We start from the raw sequence: 26976 nt of genomic DNA, 5'->3' as shown, positions 1-26976 counted from the left end.
ACTCTGCTCCCTTCGCTGCCCGTCTAGACGGCCGAGCTTTCAAAAGTCCTCCCGAACACAGGCCTAGCAGGTCTTTGGTGTTATGCCAATGATCCCCACTGCTGAACCACTGCTGCTATGAAGAAACACTGTGTTTACGGTTCATGCTGGGAACACTTCCCTGCCGCCTCTCTCTCTCTCTCTCTCTCTCTGTCTCTCTCTCTCTCTCTGCCAAGCAGAAGGTCGACTTCAGAGGCAGCCTGACAAACGTACAATTTGCCCCTGAACACTACCCCGGGTTTTGTAAGACACAGGACAGTTTGGCCCATCTCCGGGAATTACGTCGTTGAGGCCATTCAGCCCACGCAGGACTACCCTGGTGCCAAAGTCTTATCAGCGAAGGTCCAGGGTGCTGCTTGAGTCTCTTTTTGTTAGTCAGAAACTACAAGTGCATGTGCTGGGTTCAATTTTGATATTGGTTACATAAAGCCAAGAGCATTATTTTCCCGGCGGCAAGCTGAAAGTGCGGCCTCAGAGTGTCCTGAGAAACAGTGCGGTTCCTCGTGTTCTCTTCACAAGTAGAATGGCTATGTGCGGGGAAAGGGAGTTTGCCTAGAGAAACACTCTGTTTACTACATCGTGAAGGAGGCCTCTGGGCGCCCTCTATCCATCAACGGAACACTCTACTGTTCCACAACGACCCAAGTGAGGTTCAGGTATTCCCTCCACGAATTGACGCGTGCAGAGGTTTTCCAGGAAACCTTAGACGAGTAGTGCATTGAAGTTAGTATGCCTTTCCTAGGGTCCCCGCTGCCTCACCACGTCCCTTGGAAGAACACTGTGTACCGAAACTCTTCTTGGCCCCCTGAGCACCTTTCTGCTGTCAAAGTCCTCCGGATCACCTCTTTGAATGCAGATTGAGAAGCGACAAAGTCTCCTCTTTGCTGTAGAGCTAGATAGCCACGACATTCAAAAGTGCCCCCTGAACAGAGGTGTAGAAGGTCCTAGGTGGCATGCCAGGGGCTCCCACTGCTGATGCTGAGGAGCCATGTGAGACACGGTGCGTAGTGTTCATTCTGGGTGTACTCACCTACCGGCTCTTCCTGGTAAGCTGTAACTCGACCTTTGATGCAGTCTGGAAAGTGGACATTTCCACCACCACCACCCCCCCCACCGCCGAACACTGCTAGGCTTTTGGCAGGTTCAGGGAGCACCTAAATCTGATACCTAACACCTTTAAGAGTTCATGCCATTCGCACAGCGCACAACTCCCTGGCTACAAAATTATTCAGAGAAGGTGCCACCGTCCTCCTTGGGTCCCCTTTGGTTCCTGAGCAACTATACGCACGTGGGCTGTGTGCAGCTCTGAGACCGGGACCCTTAGAGAACTGTAGTACCTCCCAACGGGAAAGAAGGATCGTTCAGCGTGAAAGCTGCCTGAAATACAGTGCTCTGTCAGTCCATTGTTGCATGCTGGAATGTCTTTGGAAGGAAAGTGGAATTTTCTTGAGAGCGGTGGTGGGTTTTCGCTTCCATTCCTGGGGCATCCCAGAGCCGCCTTTACACAGAAGGAACACGACACTGAGCACCAAGCTGAAGGCAAGGTCCAGGAATTGCATCCACAAATGCCAGGCAGGCGTGCAGCATTTCCCAGGGAGCCCTACTCAAAGCAGTGGCTAAACGCTAGTGGGCTTTTCAGGACTCCTGGGACTCCCGCGCCCTCACCACGTCTCACGGCAACACCATGTGTACCGGTTGTCACGTCTTAGGTGACCTACCGACGTACAGGCACCTAGGCCCTTCGCATCGTCCCTTGGAACGAAGAGTGAATTCAAGGCAAAACACTGCTCTCTTTGTTGCACCGTTGGATTGCCCATCTTTCAAGCGTCCTCCCGAACACGGGTCTGGCAGGTCTTAGGTGGACCGCAAGCGGTCCCCGCTGCTGAACCAGGACGGCAATGAAAACACCCTCTGCTTAGCGTTCGCACTGGGAATGCGAAGCTGCCTTCGCTTGCCAAGCACACCGTCGACTTTAGGCGCAGCCTGACAGACGGACTTGTTGCCCCTGCAACACTGCCTGAGTTCTGGTAGCATAAAAGGACACTCTTTGGCCTCACCTAAGGAATTACGTCGGTCACGCCTTTCAGCTCCCTGTGTGCCAAAGTTTTAAGAGGGAAGGTCCAGGGTGCTCCTTGAGTCTCTTTTCGCCGGTCAGAAGCTACACGTACGTGTGCTGTGTCACGTCTGACCTAGGGGCCTAATGAGAAAAGCATTATTTTCCCAACGGGAAAGCAGGACACTTGCGGCCTCAGATTTAAGTGAAAAACAGCGTTGTTGCCCGTCCCCTCTTCACGGCGGTAATGCCGAGTGATTGAACGGCAGGGTTCCTAGGCTAACAGACAGTTTCCTACTCGTTACAGGAGGCCTCCAGCAGCCCTTGTTCACATAACGGGAAAGCCAGACCTGTCCCCCAGGCTCAACGTAATGTCAGGGTTTCCACGCACGACTTGACGTGTACAAACGATTTCCATGAACCCTTAGGGAAAGCAGCGCATTAACGCTGGAATGCTTCTCCTGGGACTCCCTCTGCCCCACCATGTCCCTTTGGAGGAACACTGTGCGCTCAATGACTCCTGTTGACCGACTGAGCACCGTTCGGCCACCCAGGTACCTCCGGATCATCTCTTGGAACGCAGTGTGAAAGGCAGCAAACTGTTGCCTTCATTGGATAGAGAGATTGACAAGTCTTTCAACTGTGCCCCGACCCGAGTTCTGGAAAGTCTTCGGTGTGATGCCAGTGGCTCTCAGGGCTGACCCTGAGCTGCAATGTAACAAACTCTGTGCTGACTGTTCATTCTCCGCTTACATACCTGCCGTCTCTCCCTGCCCAGCAGAAACTCGACTTTAGATGCCGTCTGGAAAATGAACGGTTTCCTCCTGAAGCCTGCTAGTCTTTTGGCAGGTTCAAGGACACCCAGATCTAGCTAGCGCCTTAAAACGCCTATGTCACTCGGACAGTGCTCCTCTCCCTGCGCAAGATATTATTCTGAGAAGGTACCACAGTGCTTCTTGTGTCTCTTCTGGTGCTTGAGAAACTACACGTACGTGGGGCTGCGTTCAACTTTGATGCCGGGACCTTAGGAGAAACGTTGGATTGTCCCTAGTTGAACGAAGAGTCCTCGTAGCCTCAAAGGTGCCTAAACACAGCGTTCCGCTAGTCTTCCCTTGCATGCTGGAACGTGTCTCAAAGGAAAGGGTGCTATGCAAGAAAGAAGAAAGGTCTTTCCACTTCCTTGCCTGAGGCGTGCCAGAGCCCCCTTCGCATAAAGGGCAGACCACACTGGTCACGGAGATCCAAACAAGGTCCGGGAACGGCATCCACAGTGCCTGCAGGCATGCAGCATTTGCCCAGAAGCCTTAGTCAAAGCAGTGGCTTGACGCTAGGGTGCTGGTTCAGGACTCCTAGGACTCCTGGGTCCTCACCACCTCGCATGGAAAAACACTGTGTACCCAATGTGTACCCAATTCTTAGGGGACCCAACCAAATACAGGTACCTGGGCCCTTCGGATCGTTTCTCTGCAAGAAGAACAAAAGGCGACACTCTGCTCCCTTCGCTGCCCGTCTAGACGGCCGAGCTTTCAAAAGTCCTCCCGAACACAGGCCTAGCAGGTCTTCGGTGTTATGCCAATGATCCCCACTGCTGAACCACTGCTGCTATGAAGAAACACTGTGTTTACGGTTCATGCTGGGAACACTTCCCTGCCGCCTCTCTCTCTCTCTGTCTCTCTCTCTCTCTCTGCCAAGCAGAAGGTCGACTTCAGAGGCAGCCTGACAAACGTACAATTTGCCCCTGAACACTACCCCGGGTTTTGTAAGACACAGGACAGTTTGGCCCATCTCCGGGAATTACGTCGTTGAGGCCATTCAGCCCACGCAGGACTACCCTGGTGCCAAAGTCTTATCCGCGAAGGTCCAGGGTGCTGCTTGAGTCTCTTTTTGTTGGTCAGAAACTACAAGTGCATGTGCTGGGTTCAATTTTGATATTGGTTACATAAAGCCAAGAGCATTATTTTCCCGGCGGCAAGCTGAAAGTGCGGCCTCAGAGTGTCCTGAGAAACAGTGCGGTTCCTCGTGTTCTCTTCACAAGTAGAATGGCTATGTGCGGGGAAAGGGAGTTTGCCTAGAGAAACACTCTGTTTACTACGCCGTGCAGGAGGCCTCCGGGTGCCCTCTATCCATCAACGGAACACTCTACTGTTCCACAACGACCCAAGTGAGGTTCAGGTATTCCCTCCACGAATTGACGCGTGCAGAGGTTTTCCAGGAAACCTTAGGCGAGTAGTGCATTGAAGTTAGTATGCCTTTCCTAGGGTCCCCGCTGCCTCACCACGTCCCTTGGAAGAACACTGTGTACCGAAACTCTTCTTGGCCCCCTGAGCACCTTTCTGCTGTCAAAGTCCTCCGGATCACCTCTTTGAATGCAGACTGAGAAGCGACAAAGTCTCCTCTTTGCTGTAGAGCTAGATAGCCACGACATTCAAAAGTGCCCCCTGAACAGAGGTGTAGAAGGTCTTAGGTGGCATGCCAGGGGCTCCCACTGCTGATGCTGAGGAGCCATGTGAGACACGGTGCGTAGTGTTCATTCTGGGTGTACTCACCTACCGGCTCTTCCTGGTAAGCTGTAACTCGACCTTTGATGCAGTCTGGAAAGTGGACATTTCCACCACCACCACCCCCCCACCGCCGAACACTGCTAGGCTTTTGGCAGGTTCAGGGAGCACCTAAATCTGATACCTAACACCTTTAAGAGTTCATGCCATTCGCACAACGCACAACTCCCTGGCTACAAAATTATTCAGAGAAGGTGCAACCGTCCTCCTTGGGTCCCCTTTGGTTCCTGAGCAACTATACGCACGTGGGCTGTGTGCAGCTCTGACACCGGGACCCTTAGAGAACTGTAGTACCTCCCAACGGGAAAGAAGGATCGTTCAGCGTGAAAGCTGCCTGAAATACAGTGCTCTGTCAGTCCATTCTTGCATGCTGGAATGTCTTTGGAAGGAAAGTGGAATTTTCTTGAGAGCGGTGGTGGGTTTTCGCTTCCATTCCTGGGGCATCCCAGAGCCGCCTTTACACAGAAGGAACACGACACTGAGCGCCAAGCTGAAGGCAAGGTCCAGGAATTGCATCCACAAATGCCAGGCAGGCGTGCAGCATTTCCCAGGGAGCCCTACTCAAAGCAGTGGCTAAACGCTAGTGGGCTTTTCAGGACTCCTGGGACTCCCGCGCCCTCACCACATCTCACGGCAACACCATGTGTACCGGTTGTCACGTCTTAGGCGACCTACCGACGTACAGGCACCTAGGCCCTTCGCATCGTCCCTTGGAACGAAGAGTGAATTCAAGGCAAAACACTGCTCTCTTTGTTGCACCGTTGGATTGCCCATCTTTCAAGCGTCCTCCCGAACACGGGTCTGGCAGGTCTTAGGTGGACCGCAAGCGGTCCCCGCTGCTGAACCAGGACGGCAATGAAAACACCCTCTGCTTAGCGTTCGCACTGGGAATGCGAAGCTGCCTTCGCTTGCCAAGCACACCGTCGACTTTAGGCGCAGCCTGACAGACGGACTTGTTGCCCCTGCAACACTGCCTGAGTTCTGGTAGCATAAAAGGACACTCTTTGGCCTCACCTAAGGAATTACGTCGGTCACGCCTTTCAGCTCCCTGTGTGCCAAAGTTTTAAGAGGGAAGGTCCAGGGTGCTCCTTGAGTCTCTTTTCGCCGGTCAGAAGCTACACGTACGTGTGCTGTGTCACGTCTGACCTAGGGGCCTAATGAGAAAAGCATTATTTTCCCAACGGGAAAGCAGGACACTTGCGGCCTCAGATTTAAGTGAAAAACAGCGTTGTTGCCCGTCCCCTCTTCACGGCGGTAATGCCGAGTGATTGAACGGCAGGGTTCCTAGGCTAACAGACAGTTTCCTACTCGTTACAGGAGGCCTCCAGCAGCCCTTGTTCACATAACGGGAAAGCCAGACCTGTCCCCCAGGCTCAACGTAATGTCAGGGTTTCCACGCACGACTTGACGTGTACAAACGATTTCCATGAACCCTTAGGGAAAGCAGCGCATTAACGCTGGAATGCTTCTCCTGGGACTCCCTCTGCCCCACCATGTCCCTTTGGAGGAACACTGTGCGCTCAATGACTCCTGTTGACCGACTGAGCACCGTTCGGCCACCCAGGTACCTCCGGATCATCTCTTGGAACGCAGTGTGAAAGGCAGCAAACTGTTGCCTTCATTGGATAGAGAGATTGACAAGTCTTTCAACTGTGCCCCGACCCGAGTTCTGGAAAGTCTTCGGTGTGATGCCAGTGGCTCTCAGGGCTGACCCTGAGCTGCAATGTAACAAACTCTGTGCTGACTGTTCATTCTCCGCTTACATACCTGCCGTCTCTCCCTGCCCAGCAGAAACTCGACTTTAGATGCCGTCTGGAAAATGAACGGTTTCCTCCTGAAGCCTGCTAGTCTTTTGGCAGGTTCAAGGACACCCAGATCTAGCTAGCGCCTTAAAACGCCTATGTCACTCGGACAGTGCTCCTCTCCCTGCGCAAGATATTATTCTGAGAAGGTACCACAGTGCTTCTTGTGTCTCTTCTGGTGCTTGAGAAACTACACGTACGTGGGGCTGCGTTCAACTTTGATGCCGGGACCTTAGGAGAAACGTTGGATTGTCCCTAGTTGAACGAAGAGTCCTCGTAGCCTCAAAGGTGCCTAAACACAGCGTTCCGCTAGTCTTCCCTTGCATGCTGGAACGTGTCTCAAAGGAAAGGGTGCTATGCAAGAAAGAAGAAAGGTCTTTCCACTTCCTTGCCTGAGGCGTGCCAGAGCCCCCTTCGCATAAAGGGCAGACCACACTGGTCACGGAGATCCAAACAAGGTCCGGGAACGGCATCCACAGTGCCTGCAGGCATGCAGCATTTGCCCAGAAGCCTTAGTCAAAGCAGTGGCTTGACGCTAGGGTGCTGGTTCAGGACTCCTAGGACTCCTGGGTCCTCACCACCTCGCATGGAAAAACACTGTGTACCCAATGTGTACCCAATTCTTAGGGGACCCAACCAAATACAGGTACCTGGGCCCTTCGGATCGTTTCTCTGCAAGAAGAACAAAAGGCGACACTCTGCTCCCTTCGCTGCCCGTCTAGACGGCCGAGCTTTCAAAAGTCCTCCCGAACACAGGCCTAGCAGGTCTTCGGTGTTATGCCAATGATCCCCACTGCTGAACCACTGCTGCTATGAAGAAACACTGTGTTTACGGTTCATGCTGGGAACACTTCCCTGCCGCCTCTCTCTCTCTCTCTCTCTCTCTCTCTCTCTGCCAAGCAGAAGGGCGACTTCAGAGGCAGCCTGACAAACGTACAATTTGCCCCTGAACACTACCCCGGGTTTTGTAAGACACAGGACAGTTTGGCCCATCTCCGGGAATTACGTCGTTGAGGCCATTCAGCCCACGCAGGACTACCCTGGTGCCAAAGTCTTATCCGCGAAGGTCCAGGGTGCTGCTTGAGTCTCTTTTTGTTGGTCAGAAACTACAAGTGCATGTGCTGGGTTCAATTTTGATATTGGTTACATAAAGCCAAGAGCATTATTTTCCCGGCGGCAAGCTGAAAGTGCGGCCTCAGAGTGTCCTGAGAAACAGTGCGGTTCCTCGTGTTCTCTTCACAAGTAGAATGGCTATGTGCGGGGAAAGGGAGTTTGCCTAGAGAAACACTCTGTTTACTACGCCGTGCAGGAGGCCTCCGGGTGCCCTCTATCCATCAACGGAACACTCTACTGTTCCACAACGACCCAAGTGAGGTTCAGGTATTCCCTCCACGAATTGACGCGTGCAGAGGTTTTCCAGGAAACCTTAGGCGAGTAGTGCATTGAAGTTAGTATGCCTTTCCTAGGGTCCCCGCTGCCTCACCACGTCCCTTGGAAGAACACTGTGTACCGAAACTCTTCTTGGCCCCCTGAGCACCTTTCTGCTGTCAAAGTCCTCCGGATCACCTCTTTGAATGCAGACTGAGAAGCGACAAAGTCTCCTCTTTGCTGTAGAGCTAGATAGCCACGACATTCAAAAGTGCCCCCTGAACAGAGGTGTAGAAGGTCTTAGGTGGCATGCCAGGGGCTCCCACTGCTGATGCTGAGGAGCCATGTGAGACACGGTGCGTAGTGTTCATTCTGGGTGTACTCACCTACCGGCTCTTCCTGGTAAGCTGTAACTCGACCTTTGATGCAGTCTGGAAAGTGGACATTTCCACCACCACCACCCCCCCACCGCCGAACACTGCTAGGCTTTTGGCAGGTTCAGGGAGCACCTAAATCTGATACCTAACACCTTTAAGAGTTCATGCCATTCGCACAACGCACAACTCCCTGGCTACAAAATTATTCAGAGAAGGTGCAACCGTCCTCCTTGGGTCCCCTTTGGTTCCTGAGCAACTATACGCACGTGGGCTGTGTGCAGCTCTGAGACCGGGACCCTTAGAGAACTGTAGTACCTCCCAACGGGAAAGAAGGATCGTTCAGCGTGAAAGCTGCCTGAAATACAGTGCTCTGTCAGTCCATTCTTGCATGCTGGAATGTCTTTGGAAGGAAAGTGGAATTTTCTTGAGAGCGGTGGTGGGTTTTCGCTTCCATTCCTGGGGCATCCCAGAGCCGCCTTTACACAGAAGGAACACGACACTGAGCGCCAAGCTGAAGGCAAGGTCCAGGAATTGCATCCACAAATGCCAGGCAGGCGTGCAGCATTTCCCAGGGAGCCCTACTCAAAGCAGTGGCTAAACGCTAGTGGGCTTTTCAGGACTCCTGGGACTCCCGCGCCCTCACCACATCTCACGGCAACACCATGTGTACCGGTTGTCACGTCTTAGGCGACCTACCGACGTACAGGCACCTAGGCCCTTCGCATCGTCCCTTGGAACGAAGAGTGAATTCAAGGCAAAACACTGCTCTCTTTGTTGCACCGTTGGATTGCCCATCTTTCAAGCGTCCTCCCGAACACGGGTCTGGCAGGTCTTAGGTGGACCGCAAGCGGTCCCCGCTGCTGAACCAGGACGGCAATGAAAACACCCTCTGCTTAGCGTTCGCACTGGCAACGCGAAGCTGCCCTCACTTGCCAAGCAGACCGTCGACTTTAGGCGCAGCCTGACAGACGGACTTGTTGCCCCTGCAACACTGCCTGAGCTCTGGTAGGATAAAAGGACACTTTTTGGCCTCACCTAAGGAATTACGTCGGTCACGCCTTTCAGCTCCCTGTGTGCCAAAGTTTTATCAGGGAAGGTCCAGGGTGCTCCTTGAGTCTCTTTTCGCCGGTCAGAAGCTACACGTACGTGTGCTGTGTCACGTCTGACCTAGGGGCCTAATGAGAAAAGCATTATTTTCCCAACGGGAAAGCAGGACACTTGCGGCCTCAGATTTAAGTGAAAAACAGCGTTGTTGCCCGTCCCCTCTTCATGGTGGTAATGCCGAGTGATTGAACGGCAGGGTTCCTAGGATAACAGACAGTTTCCTACTCGTTACAGGAGGCCTCCAGCAGCCCTTGTTCACATAACGGGAAAGCCAGACCTGTCCCCCAGGCTCAACGTAATGTCAGGGTTTCCACACACGACTTGACGTGTACAAACGATTTCCATGAACCCTTAGGGAAAGCAGCGCATTAACGCTGGAATGCTTCTCCTGGGACTCCCTCTGCCCCACCATGTCCCTTTGGAGGAACGCTCAATGACTCCTGTTGACCGACTGAGCACCGTTCGGCCACCCAGGTACCTCCGGATCATCTCTTGGAACGCAGTGTGAAAGGCAGCAAACTGTTGCCTTCGTTGGATAGAGAGATTGACAAGTCTTTCAACTGTGCCCCGACCCGAGTTCTGGAAAGTCTTCGGTGTGATGCCAGTGGCTCTCAGGGCTGACCCTGAGCTGCAATGTAACAAACTCTGTGCTGACTGTTCATTCTCCGCTTACATACCTGCCGTCTCTCCCTGCCCAGCAGAAACTCGACTTTAGATGCCGTCTGGAAAATGAACGGTTTCCTCCTGAAACCTGCTAGTCTTTTGGCAGGTTCAAGGACACCCAGATCTAGCTAGCGCCTTAAAACGCCTATGTCACTCGGACAGTGCTCCTCTCCCTGCGCAAGATATTATTCTGAGAATGTACCACAGTGCTTCTTGTGTCTCTTCTGGTGCTTGAGAAACTACACGTACGTGGGGCTGCGTTCAACTTTGATGCCGGGACCTTAGGAGAAACGTTGGATTGTCCCTAGTTGAACGAAGAGTCCTCGTAGCCTCAAAGGTGCCTAAACACAGCGTTCCGCTAGTCTTCCCTTGCATGCTGGAACGTGTCTCAAAGGAAAGGGTGCTATGCAAGAAAGAAGAAAGGTCTTTCCACTTCCTTGCCTGAGGCGTGCCAGAGCCCCCTTCGCATAAAGGGCAGACCACACTGGTCACGGAGATCCAAACAAGGTCCGGGAACGGCATCCACAGTGCCTGCAGGCATGCAGCATTTGCCCAGAAGCCTTAGTCAAAGCAGTGGCTTGACGCTAGGGTGCTGGTTCAGGACTCCTAGGACTCCTGGGTCCTCACCACCTCGCATGGAAAAACACTGTGTACCCAATGTGTACCCAATTCTTAGGGGACCCAACCAAATACAGGTACCTGGGCCCTTCGGATCGTTTCTCTGCAAGAAGAACAAAAGGCAACACTCTGCTCCCTTCGCTGCCCGTCTAGACGGCCGAGCTTTCAAAAGTCCTCCCGAACACAGGCCTAGCAGGTCTTCGGTGTTATGCCAATGATCCCCACTGCTGAACCACTGCTGCTATGAAGAAACACTGTGTTTACGGTTCATGCTGGGAACACTTCCCTGCCGCCTCTCTCTCTCTCTCTCTCTCTCTCTCTCTCTGCCAAGCAGAAGGGCGACTTCAGAGGCAGCCTGACAAACGTACAATTTGCCCCTGAACACTACCCCGGGTTTTGTAAGATACAGGACAGTTTGGCCCATCTCCGGGAATTACGTCGTTGAGGCCATTCAGCCCACGCAGGACTACCCTGGTGCCAAAGTCTTATCCGCGAAGGTCCAGGGTGCTGCTTGAGTCTCTTTTTGTTGGTCAGAAACTACAAGTGCATGTGCTGGGTTCAATTTTGATATTGGTTACATAAAGCCAAGAGCATTATTTTCCCGGCGGCAAGCTGAAAGTGCGGCCTCAGAGTGTCCTGAGAAACAGTGCGGTTCCTCGTGTTCTCTTCACAAGTAGAATGGCTATGTGCGGGGAAAGGGAGTTTGCCTAGAGAAACACTCTGTTTACTACGCCGTGCAGGAGGCCTCCGGGTGCCCTCTATCCATCAGCGGAACACTCTACTGTTCCACAACGACCCAAGTGAGGTTCAGGTATTCCCTCCACGAATTGACGCGTGCAGAGGTTTTCCAGGAAACCTTAGGCGAGTAGTGCATTGAAGTTAGTATGCCTTTCCTAGGGTCCCCGCTGCCTCACCACGTCCCTTGGAAGAACACTGTGTACCGAAACTCTTCTTGGCCCCCTGAGCACCTTTCTGCTGTCAAAGTCCTCCGGATCACCTCTTTGAATGCAGACTGAGAAGCGACAAAGTCTCCTCTTTGCTGAAGAGCTAGATAGCCACGACATTCAAAAGTGCCCCCTGAACAGAGGTGTAGAAGGTCTTAGGTGGCATGCCAGGGGCTCCCACTGCTGATGCTGAGGAGCCATGTGAGACACGGTGCGTAGTGTTCATTCTGGGTGTACTCACCTACCGGCTCTTCCTGGTAAGCTGTAACTCGACCTTTGATGCAGTCTGGAAAGTGGACATTTCCACCACCACCACCCCCCCACCGCCGAACACTGCTAGGCTTTTGGCAGGTTCAGGGAGCACCTAAATCTGATACCTAACACCTTTAAGAGTTCATGCCATTTGCACAACGCACAACTCCCTAGCTACAAAATTATTCAGAGAAGGTGCAACCGTCCTCCTTGGGTCCCCTTTGGTTCCTGAGCAACTATACGCACGTGGGCTGTGTGCAGCTCTGAGACCGGGACCCTTAGAGAACTGTAGTACCTCCCAACGGGAAAGAAGGATCGTTCAGCGTGAAAGCTGCCTGAAATACAGTGCTCTGTCAGTCCATTCTTGCATGCTGGAATGTCTTTGGAAGGAAAGTGGAATTTTCTTGAGAGCGGTGGTGGGTTTTCGCTTCCATTCCTGGGGCATCCCAGAGCCGCCTTTACACAGAAGGAACACGACACTGAGCGCCAAGCTGAAGGCAAGGTCCAGGAATTGCATCCACAAATGCCAGGCAGGCGTGCAGCATTTCCCAGGGAGCCCTACTCAAAGCAGTGGCTAAACGCTAGTGGGCTTTTCAGGACTCCTGGGACTCCCGCGCCCTCACCACATCTCACGGCAACACCATGTGTACCGGTTGTCACGTCTTAGGCGACCTACCGACGTACAGGCACCTAGGCCCTTCGCATCGTCCCTTGGAACGAAGAGTGAATTCAAGGCAAAACACTGCTCTCTTTGTTGCACCGTTGGATTGCCCATCTTTCAAGCGTCCTCCCAAACACGGGTCTGGCAGGTCTTAGGTGGACCGCAAGCGGTCCCCGCTGCTGAACCAGGACGGCAATGAAAACACCCTCTGCTTAGCGTTCGCACTGGGAACACGAAGCTGCCCTCGCTTGCCAAGCAGACCGTCGACTTTAGGCGCAGCCTGACAGACGGACTTGTTGCCCCTGCAACACTGCCTGAGCTCTGGTAGGATAAAAGGACACTTTTTGGCCTCACCTAAGGAATTACGTCGGTCACGCCTTTCAGCTCCCTGTGTGCCAAAGTTTTAAGAGGGAAGGTCCAGGGTGCTCCTTGAGTCTCTTTTCGCCGGTCAGAAGCTACACGTACGTGTGCTGCGTCACGTCTGACCTAGGGGCCTAATGAGAAAAGCATTATTTTCCCAACGGGAAAGCAGGACACTTGCGGCCTCAGATTTAAGTGAAAAACAGCGTTGTAGCCCATCCCCTCTTCACGCTGGTAATGCCGAGTGATTGAACGGCAGGGTTCCTAGGATAACAGACAGTTTCCTACTCGTTACAGGAGGCCTCCAGCAGCCCTTGTTCACATAACGGGAAAGCCAGACCTGTCCCCCAGGCTCAACGTAATGTCAGGGTTTCCACGCACGACTTGACGTGTACAAACGATTTCCATGAACCCTTAGGGAAAGCAGTGCATTAACGCTGGAATGCTTCTCCTGGGACTCCCTCTGCCCCACCATGTTCCTTTGGAGGAACACTGTGCGCTCAATGACTCCTGTTGACCGATTGAGCACCGTTCGGCCACCCAGGTACCTCCGGATCATCTCTTGGAACGCAGTGTGAAAGGCAGCAAACTGTTGCCTTCGTTGGATAGAGAGATTGACAAGTCTTTCAACTGTGCCCCGACCCGAGTTCTGGAAAGTCTTCGGTGTGATGCCAGTGGCTCTCAGGGCTGACCCTGAGCTGCAATGTAACAAACTCTGTGCTGACTGTTCATTCTCCGCTTACATACCTGCCGTCTCTCCCTGCCCAGCAGAAACTCGACTTTAGATGCCGTCTGGAAAATGAACGGTTTCCTCCTGAAGCCTGCTAGTCTTTTGCCAGGTTCAAGGACACCCAGATCTAGCTAGCGCCTTAAAACGCCTATGTCACTCGGACAGTGCTCCTCTCCCTGCGCAAGATATTATTCTGAGAAGGTACCACAGTGCTTCTTGTGTCTCTTCTGGTGCTTGAGAAATTACACGTACGTGGGGCTTCATTCAACTTTGATGCCGGGACCTTAGGAGAAACGTTGGATTGTCCCTAGTTGAACGAAGAGTCCTCGTAGCCTCAAAGGTGCCTAAACACAGCGTTCCGCTAGTCTTCCCTTGCATGCTGGAACGTGTCTCAAAGGAAAGGGTGCTATGCAAGAAAGAAGAAAGGTCTTTCCACTTCCTTGCCTGAGGCGTGCCAGAGCCCCCTTCGCATAAAGGGCAGACCACACTGGTCACGGAGATCCAAACAAGGTCCGGGAACGGCATCCACAGTGCCTGCAGGCATGCAGCATTTGCCCAGAAGCCTTAGTCAAAGCAGTGGCTTGACGCTAGGGTGCTGGTTCAGGACTCCTAGGACTCCTGGGTCCTCACCACCTCGCATGGAAAAACACTGTGTACCCAATGTGTACCCAATTCTTAGGGGACCCAACCAAATACAGGTACCTGGGCCCTTCGGATCGTTTCTCTGCAAGAAGAACAAAAGGCGACACTCTGCTCCCTTCGCTGCCCGTCTAGACGGCCGAGCTTTCAAAAGTCCTCCCGAACACAGGCCTAGCAGGTCTTCGGTGTTATGCCAATGATCCCCACTGCTGAACCACTGCTGCTATGAAGAAACACTGTGTTTACGGTTCATGCTGGGAACACTTCCCTGCCGCCTCTCTCTCTCTCTCTCTCTCTCTCTCTCTCTCTGCCAAGCAGAAGGTCGACTTCAGAGGCAGCCTGACAAACGTACAATTTGCCCCTGAACACTACCCCGGGTTTTGTAAGACACAGGACAGTTTGGCCCATCTCCGGGAATTACGTCGTTGAGGCCATTCAGCCCACGCAGGACTACCCTGGTGCCAAAGTCTTATCAGCGAAGGTCCAGGGTGCTGCTTGAGTCTCTTTTTGTTGGTCAGAAACTACAAGTGCATGTGCTGGGTTCAATTTTGATATTGGTTACATAAAGCCAAGAGCATTATTTTCCCGGCGGCAAGCTGAAAGTGCGGCCTCAGAGTGTCCTGAGAAACAGTGCGGTTCCTCGTGTTCTCTTCACAAGTAGAATGGCTATGTGCGGGGAAAGGGAGTTTGCCTAGAGAAACACTCTGTTTACTACGCCGTGCAGGAGGCCACCGGGCACCCTCTATCCATCAACGGAACACTCTACTGTTCCACAACGACCCAAGTGAGGTTCAGGTATTCCCTCCACGAATTGACGCGTGCAGAGGTTTTCCAGGAAACCTTAGGCGAGTAGTGCATTGAAGTTAGTATGCCTTTCCTAGGGTCCCCGCTGCCTCACCACGTCCCTTGGAAGAACACTGTGTACCGAAACTCTTCTTGGCCCCCTGAGCACCTTTCTGCTGTCAAAGTCCTCCGGATCACCTCTTTGAATGCAGACTGAGAAGCGACAAAGTCTCCTCTTTGCTGTAGAGCTAGATAGCCACGACATTCAAAAGTGCCCCCTGAACAGAGGTGTAGAAGGTCCTAGTTGGCATGCCAGGGGCTCCCACTGCTGATGCTGAGGAGCCATGTGAGACACGGTGCGTAGTGTTCATTCTGGGTATACTCACCTACCGGCTCTTCCTGGTAAGCTGTAACTCGACCTTTGATGCAGTCTGGAAAGTGGACATTTCCACCACCACCCCCCCCCCCCACCACCGAACACTGCTAGGCTTTTGGCAGGTTCAGGGAGCACCTAAATCTGATGCCTAACACCTTTAAGAGTTCATGCCATTCGCACAGCGCACAACTCCCTGGCTACAAAATTATTCAGAGAAGGTGCCACCATCCTCCTTGGGTCCCCTTTGGTTCCTGAGCAACTATACGCACGTGGGCTGTGTGCAGCTCTGAGACCGGGACCCTTAGAGAACTGTAGTACCTCCCAACGGGAAAGAAGGATCGTTCAGCGTGAAAGCTGCCTGAAATACAGTGCTCTGTCAGTCCATTCTTGCATGCTGGAATGTCTTTGGAAGGAAAGTGGAATTTTCTTGAGAGCGGTGGTGGGTTTTCGCTTCCATTCCTGGGGCATCCCAGAGCCGCCTTTACACAGAAGGAACACGACACTGAGCGCCAAGCTGAAGGCAAGGTCCAGGAATTGCATCCACAAATGCCAGGCAGGCGTGCAGCATTTCCCAGGGAGCCCTACTCAAAGCAGTGGCTAAACGCTAGTGGGCTTTTCGGGACTCCTGGGACTCCCGCGCCCTCACCACGTCTCACGGCAACACCATGTGTACCGGTTGTCACGTCTCAGGCGACCTACTGACGTACAGGCACCTAGGCCCTTCGCATCGTCCCTTGGAACGAAGCGTGAATTCAAGGCAAAACACTGCTCTCTTTGTTGCACCGTTGGATTGCCCATCTTTCAAAAGTCGTCCCGAACACGTGTCTGGCAGGTCTTAGGTGGACCGCAAGCGGTCCCCGCTGCTGAACCAGGATGGCAATGAAAACACCCTCTGCTTAGCGTTCGCACTGGCAACGCGAAGCTGCCCTCGCTTGCCAAGCAGACCGTCGACTTTAGGCGCAGCCTGACAGACGGACTTGTTGCTCCTGCAACACTGCCTGAGCTCTGGTAGGATAAAAGGACACTTTTTGGCCTCACCTAAGGAATTACGTCGGTCACGCCTTTCAGCTCCCTGTGTGCCAAAGTTTTATCAGGGAAGGTCCAGGGTGCTCCTTGAGTCTCTTTTCGCTGGTCGGAAGCTACACGTACGTGTGCTGCGTCACGTCTGACCTAGGGGCCTAATGAGAAAAGCATTATTTTCCCAACGGGAAAGCAGGACACTTGCGGCCTCAGATTTAAGTGAAAAACAGCGTTGTTGCCCGTCCCCTCTTCACGGTGGTAATGCTGAGTGATTGAACGGCAGGGTTCCTAGGCTAACAGACAGTTTCCTACTCGTTACAGGAGGCCTCCAGCAGCCCTTGTTCACATAACGGGAAAGCCAGACCTGTCCCCCAGGCTCAACGTAATGTCAGGGTTTCCACGCATGACTTGACGTGTACAAACGATTTCCATGAACCCTTAGGGAAAGCAGCGCATTAACGCTGGAATGCTTCTCCTGGGACTCCCTCTGCCCCACCATGTCCCTTTGGAGGAACACTGTGCGCTCAATGACTCCTGTTGACCGACTGAGCACCGTTCGGCCACCCAGGTACCTCCGGATCATCTCTTGGAACGCAGTGTGAAAGGCAGCAAACTGTTGCCTTCCTTGAATAGAGAGATTGACAAGTCTTTCAACTGTGCCCCGACCCGAGTTCTGGAAAGTCTTCGGTGTGATGCCAGTGGCTCTCAGGGCTGACCCTGAGCTGCAATGTAACAAACTCTGTGCTGACTGTTCATTCTCCGCTTACATACCTGCCGTCTCTCCCTGCCCAGCAGAAACTCGACTTTAGATGCCGTCTGGAAAATGAACGGTTTCCTCCTGAAGCCTGCTAGTCTTTTGGCAGGTTCAAGGACACCCAGATCTAGCTAGCGCCTTAAAACGCCTATGTCACTTGGACAGTGCTCCTCTCCCTGCGCAAGATATTATTCTGAGAAGGTACCACAGTGCTTCTTGTGTCTCTTCTGGTGCTTGAGAAACTACACGTACATGGGGCTGCGTTCACCTTTGATGCCGGGACCTTAGGAGAAACGTTGGATTGTCCCTAGTTGAACGAAGAGTCCTCGTAGCCTCAAAGGTGCCTAAACACAGCGTTCCGCTAGTCTTCCCTTGCATGCTGGAACGTGTCTCAAAGGAAAGGGTGCTATGCAAGAAAGAAGAAAGGTCTTTCCACTTCCTTGCCTGAGGCGTGCCAGAGCCCCCTTCGCATAAAGGGCAGACCACACTGGTCACGGAGATCCAAACAAGGTCCGGGAACGGCATCCACAGTGCCTGCAGGCATGCAGCATTTGCCCAGAAGCCTTAGTCAAAGCAGTGGCTTGACGCTAGGGTGCTGGTTCAGGACTCCTAGGACTCCTGGGTCCTCACCACCTCGCATGGAAAAACACTGTGTACCCAATGTGTACCCAATTCTTAGGGGACCCAACCAAATACAGGTACCTGGGCCCTTCGGATCGTTTCTCTGCAAGAAGAACAAAAGGCGACACTCTGCTCCCTTCGCTGCCCGTCTAGACGGCCGAGCTTTCAAAAGTCCTCCCGAACACAGGCCTAGCAGGTCTTTGGTGTTATGCCAATGATCCCCACTGCTGAACCACTGCTGCTATGAAGAAACACTGTGTTTACGGTTCATGCTGGGAACACTTCCCTGCCGCCTCTCTCTCTCTCTCTCTCTCTCTGTCTCTCTCTCTCTCTCTGCCAAGCAGAAGGTCGACTTCAGAGGCAGCCTGACAAACGTACAATTTGCCCCTGAACACTACCCCGGGTTTTGTAAGACACAGGACAGTTTGGCCCATCTCCGGGAATTACGTCGTTGAGGCCATTCAGCCCACGCAGGACTACCCTGGTGCCAAAGTCTTATCAGCGAAGGTCCAGGGTGCTGCTTGAGTCTCTTTTTGTTAGTCAGAAACTACAAGTGCATGTGCTGGGTTCAATTTTGATATTGGTTACATAAAGCCAAGAGCATTATTTTCCCGGCGGCAAGCTGAAAGTGCGGCCTCAGAGTGTCCTGAGAAACAGTGCGGTTCCTCGTGTTCTCTTCACAAGTAGAATGGCTATGTGCGGGGAAAGGGAGTTTGCCTAGAGAAACACTCTGTTTACTACATCGTGAAGGAGGCCTCTGGGCGCCCTCTATCCATCAACTGAACACTCTACTGTTCCACAACGACCCAAGTGAGGTTCAGGTATTCCCTCCACGAATTGACGCGTGCAGAGGTTTTCCAGGAAACCTTAGGCGAGTAGTGCATTGAAGTTAGTATGCCTTTCCTAGGGTCCCCGCTGCCTCACCACGTCCCTTGGAAGAACACTGTGTACCGAAACTCTTCTTGGCCCCCTGAGCACCTTTCTGCTGTCAAAGTCCTCCGGATCACCTCTTTGAATGCAGACTGAGAAGCGACAAAGTCTCCTCTTTGCTGTAGAGCTAGATAGCCACGACATTCAAAAGTGCCCCCTGAACAGAGGTGTAGAAGGTCCTAGGTGGCATGCCAGGGGCTCCCACTGCTGATGCTGAGGAGCCATGTGAGACACGGTGCGTAGTGTTCATTCTGGGTGTACTCACCTACCGGCTCTTCCTGGTAAGCTGTAACTCGACCTTTGATGCAGTCTGGAAAGTGGACATTTCCACCACCACCACCCCCCCCCCCACCGCCGAACACTGCTAGGCTTTTGGCAGGTTCAGGGAGCACCTAAATCTGATACCTAACACCTTTAAGAGTTCATGCCATTCGCACAGCGCACAACTCCCTGGCTACAAAATTATTCAGAGAAGGTGCCACCGTCCTCCTTGGGTCCCCTTTGGTTCCTGAGCAACTATACGCACGTGGGCTGTGTGCAGCTCTGAGACCGGGACCCTTAGAGAACTGTAGTACCTCCCAACGGGAAAGAAGGATCGTTCAGCGTGAAAGCTGCCTGAAATACAGTGCTCTGTCAGTCCATTGTTGCATGCTGGAATGTCTTTGGAAGGAAAGTGGAATTTTCTTGAGAGCGGTGGTGGGTTTTCGCTTCCATTCCTGGGGCATCCCAGAGCCGCCTTTACACAGAAGGAACACGACACTGAGCACCAAGCTGAAGGCAAGGTCCAGGAATTGCATCCACAAATGCCAGGCAGGCGTGCAGCATTTCCCAGGGAGCCCTACTCAAAGCAGTGGCTAAACGCTAGTGGGCTTTTCAGGACTCCTGGGACTCCCGCGCCCTCACCACGTCTCACGGCAACACCATGTGTACCGGTTGTCACGTCTTAGGTGACCTACCGACGTACAGGCACCTAGGCCCTTCGCATCGTCCCTTGGAACGAAGAGTGAATTCAAGGCAAAACACTGCTCTCTTTGTTGCACCGTTGGATTGCCCATCTTTCAAGCGTCCTCCCGAACACGGGTCTGGCAGGTCTTAGGTGGACCGCAAGCGGTCCCCGCTGCTGAACCAGGACGGCAATGAAAACACCCTCTGCTTAGCGTTCGCACTGGGAATGCGAAGCTGCCTTCGCTTGCCAAGCACACCGTCGACTTTAGGCGCAGCCTGACAGACGGACTTGTTGCCCCTGCAACACTGCCTGAGCTCTGGTAGCATAAAAGGACACTCTTTGGCCTCACCTAAGGAATTACGTCGGTCACGCCTTTCAGCTCCCTGTGTGCCAAAGTTTTAAGAGGGAAGGTCCAGGGTGCTCCTTGAGTCTCTTTTCGCCGGTCAGAAGCTACACGTACGTGTGCTGTGTCACGTCTGACCTAGGGGCCTAATGAGAAAAGCATTATTTTCCCAACGGGAAAGCAGGACACTTGCGGCCTCAGATTTAAGTGAAAAACAGCGTTGTTGCCCGTCCCCTCTTCACGGCGGTAATGCCGAGTGATTGAACGGCAGGGTTCCTAGGCTAACAGACAGTTTCCTACTCGTTACAGGAGGCCTCCAGCAGCCCTTGTTCACATAACGGGAAAGCCAGACCTGTCCCCCAGGCTCAACGTAATGTCAGGGTTTCCACGCACGACTTGACGTGTACAAACGATTTCCATGAACCCTTAGGGAAAGCAGCGCATTAACGCTGGAATGCTTCTCCTGGGACTCCCTCTGCCCCACCATGTCCCTTTGGAGGAACACTGTGCGCTCAATGACTCCTGTTGACCGACTGAGCACCGTTCGGCCACCCAGGTACCTCCGGATCATCTCTTGGAACGCAGTGTGAAAGGCAGCAAACTGTTGCCTTCATTGGATAGAGAGATTGACAAGTCTTTCAACTGTGCCCCGACCCGAGTTCTGGAAAGTCTTCGGTGTGATGCCAGTGGCTCTCAGGGCTGACCCTGAGCTGCAATGTAACAAACTCTGTGCTGACTGTTCATTCTCCGCTTACATACCTGCCGTCTCTCCCTGCCCAGCAGAAACTCGACTTTAGATGCCGTCTGGAAAATGAACGGTTTCCTCCTGAAGCCTGCTAGTCTTTTGGCAGGTTCAAGGACACCCAGATCTAGCTAGCGCCTTAAAACGCCTATGTCACTCGGACAGTGCTCCTCTCCCTGCGCAAGATATTATTCTGAGAAGGTACCACAGTGCTTCTTGTGTCTCTTCTGGTGCTTGAGAAACTACACGTACGTGGGGCTGCGTTCACCTTTGATGCCGGGACCTTAGGAGAAACGTTGGATTGTCCCTAGTTGAACGAAGAGTCCTCGTAGCCTCAAAGGTGCCTAAACACAGCGTTCCGCTAGTCTTCCCTTGCATGCTGGAACGTGTCTCAAAGGAAAGGGTGCTATGCAAGAAAGAAGAAAGGTCTTTCCACTTCCTTGCCTGAGGCGTGCCAGAGCCCCCTTCGCATAAAGGGCAGACCACACTGGTCACGGAGATCCAAACAAGGTCCGGGAACGGCATCCACAGTGCCTGCAGGCATGCAGCATTTGCCCAGAAGCCTTAGTCAAAGCAGTGGCTTGACGCTAGGGTGCTGGTTCAGGACTCCTAGGACTCCTGGGTCCTCACCACCTCGCATGGAAAAACACTGTGTACCCAATGTGTACCCAATTCTTAGGGGACCCAACCAAATACAGGTACCTGGGCCCTTCGGATCGTTTCTCTGCAAGAAGAACAAAAGGCGACACTCTGCTCCCTTCGCTGCCCGTCTAGACGGCCGAGCTTTCAAAAGTCCTCCCGAACACAGGCCTAGCAGGTCTTCGGTGTTATGCCAATGATCCCCACTGCTGAACCACTGCTGCTATGAAGAAACACTGTGTTTACGGTTCATGCTGGGAACACTTCCCTGCCGCCTCTCTCTCTCTCTCTCTCTCTCTCTCTCTCTCTGCCAAGCAGAAGGGCGACTTCAGAGGCAGCCTGACAAACGTACAATTTGCCCCTGAACACTACCCCGGGTTTTGTAAGACACAGGACAATTTGGCCCATCTCCGGGAATTACGTCGTTGAGGCCATTCAGCCCACGCAGGACTACCCTGGTGCCAAAGTCTTATCCGCGAAGGTCCAGGGTGCTGCTTGAGTCTCTTTTTGTTGGTCAGAAACTACAAGTGCATGTGCTGGGTTCAATTTTGATATTGGTTACATAAAGCCAAGAGCATTATTTTCCCGGCGGCAAGCTGAAAGTGCGGCCTCAGAGTGTCCTGAGAAACAGTGCGGTTCCTCGTGTTCTCTTCACAAGTAGAATGGCTATGTGCGGGGAAAGGGAGTTTGCCTAGAGAAACACTCTGTTTACTACGCCGTGCAGGAGGCCTCCGGGTGCCCTCTATCCATCAACGGAACACTCTACTGTTCCACAACGACCCAAGTGAGGTTCAGGTATTCCCTCCACGAATTGACGCGTGCAGAGGTTTTCCAGGAAACCTTAGGCGAGTAGTGCATTGAAGTTAGTATGCCTTTCCTAGGGTCCCCGCTGCCTCACCACGTCCCTTGGAAGAACACTGTGTACCGAAACTCTTCTTGGCCCCCTGAGCACCTTTCTGCTGTCAAAGTCCTCCGGATCACCTCTTTGAATGCAGACTGAGAAGCGACAAAGTCTCCTCTTTGCTGTAGAGCTAGATAGCCACGACATTCAAAAGTGCCCCCTGAACAGAGGTGTAGAAGGTCTTAGGTGGCATGCCAGGGGCTCCCACTGCTGATGCTGAGGAGCCATGTGAGACACGGTGCGTAGTGTTCATTCTGGGTGTACTCACCTACCGGCTCTTCCTGGTAAGCTGTAACTCGACCTTTGATGCAGTCTGGAAAGTGGACATTTCCACCACCACCACCCCCCCACCGCCGAACACTGCTAGGCTTTTGGCAGGTTCAGGGAGCACCTAAATCTGATACCTAACACCTTTAAGAGTTCATGCCATTCGCACAACGCACAACTCCCTGGCTACAAAATTATTCAGAGAAGGTGCAACCGTCCTCCTTGGGTCCCCTTTGGTTCCTGAGCAACTATACGCACGTGGGCTGTGTGCAGCTCTGAGACCGGGACCCTTAGAGAACTGTAGTACCTCCCAACGGGAAAGAAGGATCGTTCAGCGTGAAAGCTGCCTGAAATACAGTGCTCTGTCAGTCCATTCTTGCATGCTGGAATGTCTTTGGAAGGAAAGTGGAATTTTCTTGAGAGCGGTGGTGGGTTTTCGCTTCCATTCCTGGGGCATCCCAGAGCCGCCTTTACACAGAAGGAACACGACACTGAGCGCCAAGCTGAAGGCAAGGTCCAGGAATTGCATCCACAAATGCCAGGCAGGCGTGCAGCATTTCCCAGGGAGCCCTACTCAAAGCAGTGGCTAAACGCTAGTGGGCTTTTCAGGACTCCTGGGACTCCCGCGCCCTCACCACATCTCACGGCAACACCATGTGTACCGGTTGTCACGTCTTAGGCGACCTACCGACGTACAGGCACCTAGGCCCTTCGCATCGTCCCTTGGAACGAAGAGTGAATTCAAGGCAAAACACTGCTCTCTTTGTTGCACCGTTGGATTGCCCATCTTTCAAGCGTCCTCCCGAACACGGGTCTGGCAGGTCTTAGGTGGACCGCAAGCGGTCCCCGCTGCTGAACCAGGACGGCAATGAAAACACCCTCTGCTTAGCGTTCGCACTGGCAACGCGAAGCTGCCCTCACTTGCCAAGCAGACCGTCGACTTTAGGCGCAGCCTGACAGACGGACTTGTTGCCCCTGCAACACTGCCTGAGCTCTGGTAGGATAAAAGGACACTTTTTGGCCTCACCTAAGGAATTACGTCGGTCACGCCTTTCAGCTCCCTGTGTGCCAAAGTTTTAAGAGGGAAGGTCCAGGGTGCTCCTTGAGTCTCTTTTCGCCGGTCAGAAGCTACACGTACGTGTGCTGTGTCACGTCTGACCTAGGGGCCTAATGAGAAAAGCATTATTTTCCCAACGGGAAAGCAGGACACTTGCGGCCTCAGATTTAAGTGAAAAACAGCGTTGTTGCCCGTCCCCTCTTCATGGTGGTAATGCCGAGTGATTGAACGGCAGGGTTCCTAGGCTAACAGACAGTTTCCTACTCGTTACAGGAGGCCTCCAGCAGCCCTTGTTCACATAACGGGAAAGCCAGACCTGTCCCCCAGGCTCAACGTAATGTCAGGGTTTCCACACACGACTTGACGTGTACAAACGATTTCCATGAACCCTTAGGGAAAGCAGCGCATTAACGCTGGAATGCTTCTCCTGGGACTCCCTCTGCCCCACCATGTCCCTTTGGAGGAACGCTCAATGACCCCTGTTGACCGACTGAGCACCGTTCGGCCACCCAGGTACCTCCGGATCATCTCTTGGAACGCAGTGTGAAAGGCAGCAAACTGTTGCCTTCGTTGGATAGAGAGATTGACAAGTCTTTCAACTGTGCCCCGACCCGAGTTCTGGAAAGTCTTCGGTGTGATGCCAGTGGCTCTCAGGGCTGACCCTGAGCTGCAATGTAACAAACTCTGTGCTGACTGTTCATTCTCCGTTTACATACCTGCCGTCTCTCCCTGCCCAGCAGAAATTCGACTTTAGATGCCGTCTGGAAAATGAACGGTTTCCTCCTGAAACCTGCTAGTCTTTTGGCAGGTTCAAGGACACCCAGATCTAGCTAGCGCCTTAAAACGCCTATGTCACTCGGACAGTGCTCCTCTCCCTGCGCAAGATATTATTCTGAGAAGGTACCACAGTGCTTCTTGTGTCTCTTCTGGTGCTTGAGAAACTACACGTACGTGGGGCTGCGTTCAACTTTGATGCCGGGTCCTTAGGAGAAACGTTGGATTGTCCCTAGTTGAACGAAGAATCCTCGTAGCCTCAAAGGTGCCTAAACACAGCGTTCCACTAGTCTTCCCTTGCATGCTGGAACGTGTCTCAAAGGAAAGGGTGCTATGCAAGAAAGAAGAAAGGTCTTTCCACTTCCTTGCCTGAGGCGTGCCAGAGCCCCCTTCGCATAAAGGGCAGACCACACTGGTCACGGAGATCCAAACAAGGTCCGGGAACGGCATCCACAGTGCCTGCAGGCATGCAGCATTTGCCCAGAAGCCTTAGTCAAAGCAGTGGCTTGACGCTAGGGTGCTGGTTCAGGACTCCTAGGACTCCTGGGTCCTCACCACCTCGCATGGAAAAACACTGTGTACCCAATGTGTACCCAATTCTTAGGGGACCCAACCAAATACAGGTACCTGTGCCCTTCGGATCGTTTCTCTGCAAGAAGAACAAAAGGCGACACTCTGCTCCCTTCGCTGCCCGTCTAGACGGCCGAGCTTTCAAAAGTCCTCCCGAACACAGGCCTAGCAGGTCTTCGGTGTTATGCCAATGATCCCCACTGCTGAACCACTGCTGCTATGAAGAAACACTGTGTTTACGGTTCATGCTGGGAACACTTCCCTGCCGCCTCTCTCTCTCTCTCTCTCTCGCTCTCTCTCTCTCTCTCTCTCTTTCTCTCTCTCTCTCTCTCTCTCTCTCTGCCAAGCAGAAGTCGACTTCAGAGGCAGCCCGACAAACGTACAATTTGCCCCTGAACACTACCCCGGGTTTTGTAAGACACAGGACAGTTTGGCCCATCTCCGGGAATTACGTCGTTGAGGCCATTCAGCCCACGCAGGACTACCCTGTTGCCAAAGTCTTATCAGCGAAGGTCCAGGGTGCTGCTTGAGTCTCTTTCTGTTGGTCAGAAACTACAAGTGCATGTGCTGGGTTCAATTTTGATATTGGTTACATAAAGCCAACAGCATTATTTTCCCGGCGGCAAGCTGAAAGTGCGGCCTCAGAGTGTCCTGAGAAACAGTGCGGTTCCTCGTGTTCTCATCACAAGTAGAATGGCTATGTGCGGGGAAAGGGAGTTTGCCTAGAGAAACACTCTGTTTACTACACCGTGCAGGAGGCCTCCGGGCACCCTCTATCCATCAACGGAACACTCTACTGTTCCACAACGACCCAAGTGAGGTTCAGGTATTCCCTCCACGAATTGACGCGTGCAGAGGTTTTCAGGAAACCTTAGGCGAGTAGTGCATTGAAGTTAGTATGCCTTTCCTAGGGTCCCCGCTGCCTCACCACGTTCCTTGGAAGAACACTGTGTACCGAAACTCTTCTTGGCCCCCTGAGCACCTTTCTGCTCTCAAAGTCCTCCGGATCACCTCTTTGAATGCAGACTGAGAAGCGACAAAGTCTCCTCTTTGCTGTAGAGCTAGATAGCCACGACATTCAAAAGTGCCCCCTGAACAGAGGTGTAGAAGGTCCTAGGTGGCATGCCAGGGGCTCCCACTGCTGATGCTGAGGAGCCATGTGAGACACGGTGCGTAGTGTTCATTCTGGGTGTACTCACCTACCGGCTCTTCCTGGTAAGCTGTAACTCGACCTTTGATGCAGTCTGGAAAGTGGACATTTCCACCACCACCACCCCCCCCACCGCCGAACACTGCTAGGCTTTTGGCAGGTTCAGGGAGCACCTAAATCTGATACCTAACACCTTTAAGAGTTCATGCCATTCGCACAGCGAACAACTGCCTGGCTACAAAATTATTCAGAGAAGGTGCCACCGTCCTCCTTGGGTCCCCTTTGGTTCCTGAGCAACTATACGCACGTGGGCTGTGTGCAGCTCTGAGACCAGGACCCTTAGAGAACTGTAGTACCTCCCAACGGGAAAGAAGGATCGTTCAGCTTGAAAGCTGCCTGAAATACAGTGCTCTGTCAGTCCATTCTTGCATGCTGGAATGTCTTTGGAAGGAAAGTGGAATTTTCTTGAGAGCGGTGGTGGGTTTTCGCTTCCCTTCCTGGGGCATCCCAGAGCCGCCTTTACACAGAAGGAACACGACACTGAACGCCAAGCTGAAGGCAAGGTCCAGGAATTGCATCCACAAATGCCAGGCAGGCGTGCAGCATTTCCCAGGGAGCCCTACTCAAAGCAGTGGCTAAAAGCTAGTGGGCTTTTCAGGACTCCTGGGACTCCCGCGCCCTCACCACGTCTCACGGCAACACCATGTGTACCGGTTGTCACGTCTTAGGTGACCTACCGATGTACAGGCACCTAGGCCCTTCGCATCGTCCCTTGGAACGAAGAGTGAATTCAAGGCAAAACACTGCTCTCTTTGTTGCACCGTTGGATTGCCCATCTTTCAAGCATCCTCCCGAACACGGGTCTGGCAGGTCTTAGGTGGACCGCAAGCGGTCCCCGCTGCTGAACCAGGATGGCAATGAAAACACCCTCTGCT

This window comes from Leucopleurus acutus (genome assembly GCF_964270905.1).
Source record: "Leucopleurus acutus genome assembly, chromosome: 5".
In the NCBI taxonomy this organism is placed as follows: domain Eukaryota; kingdom Metazoa; phylum Chordata; class Mammalia; order Artiodactyla; family Delphinidae; genus Leucopleurus; species Leucopleurus acutus.
The sequence above is the reverse complement of the archived record's forward strand: the minus strand, read 5'-3'. Positions refer to the sequence as shown.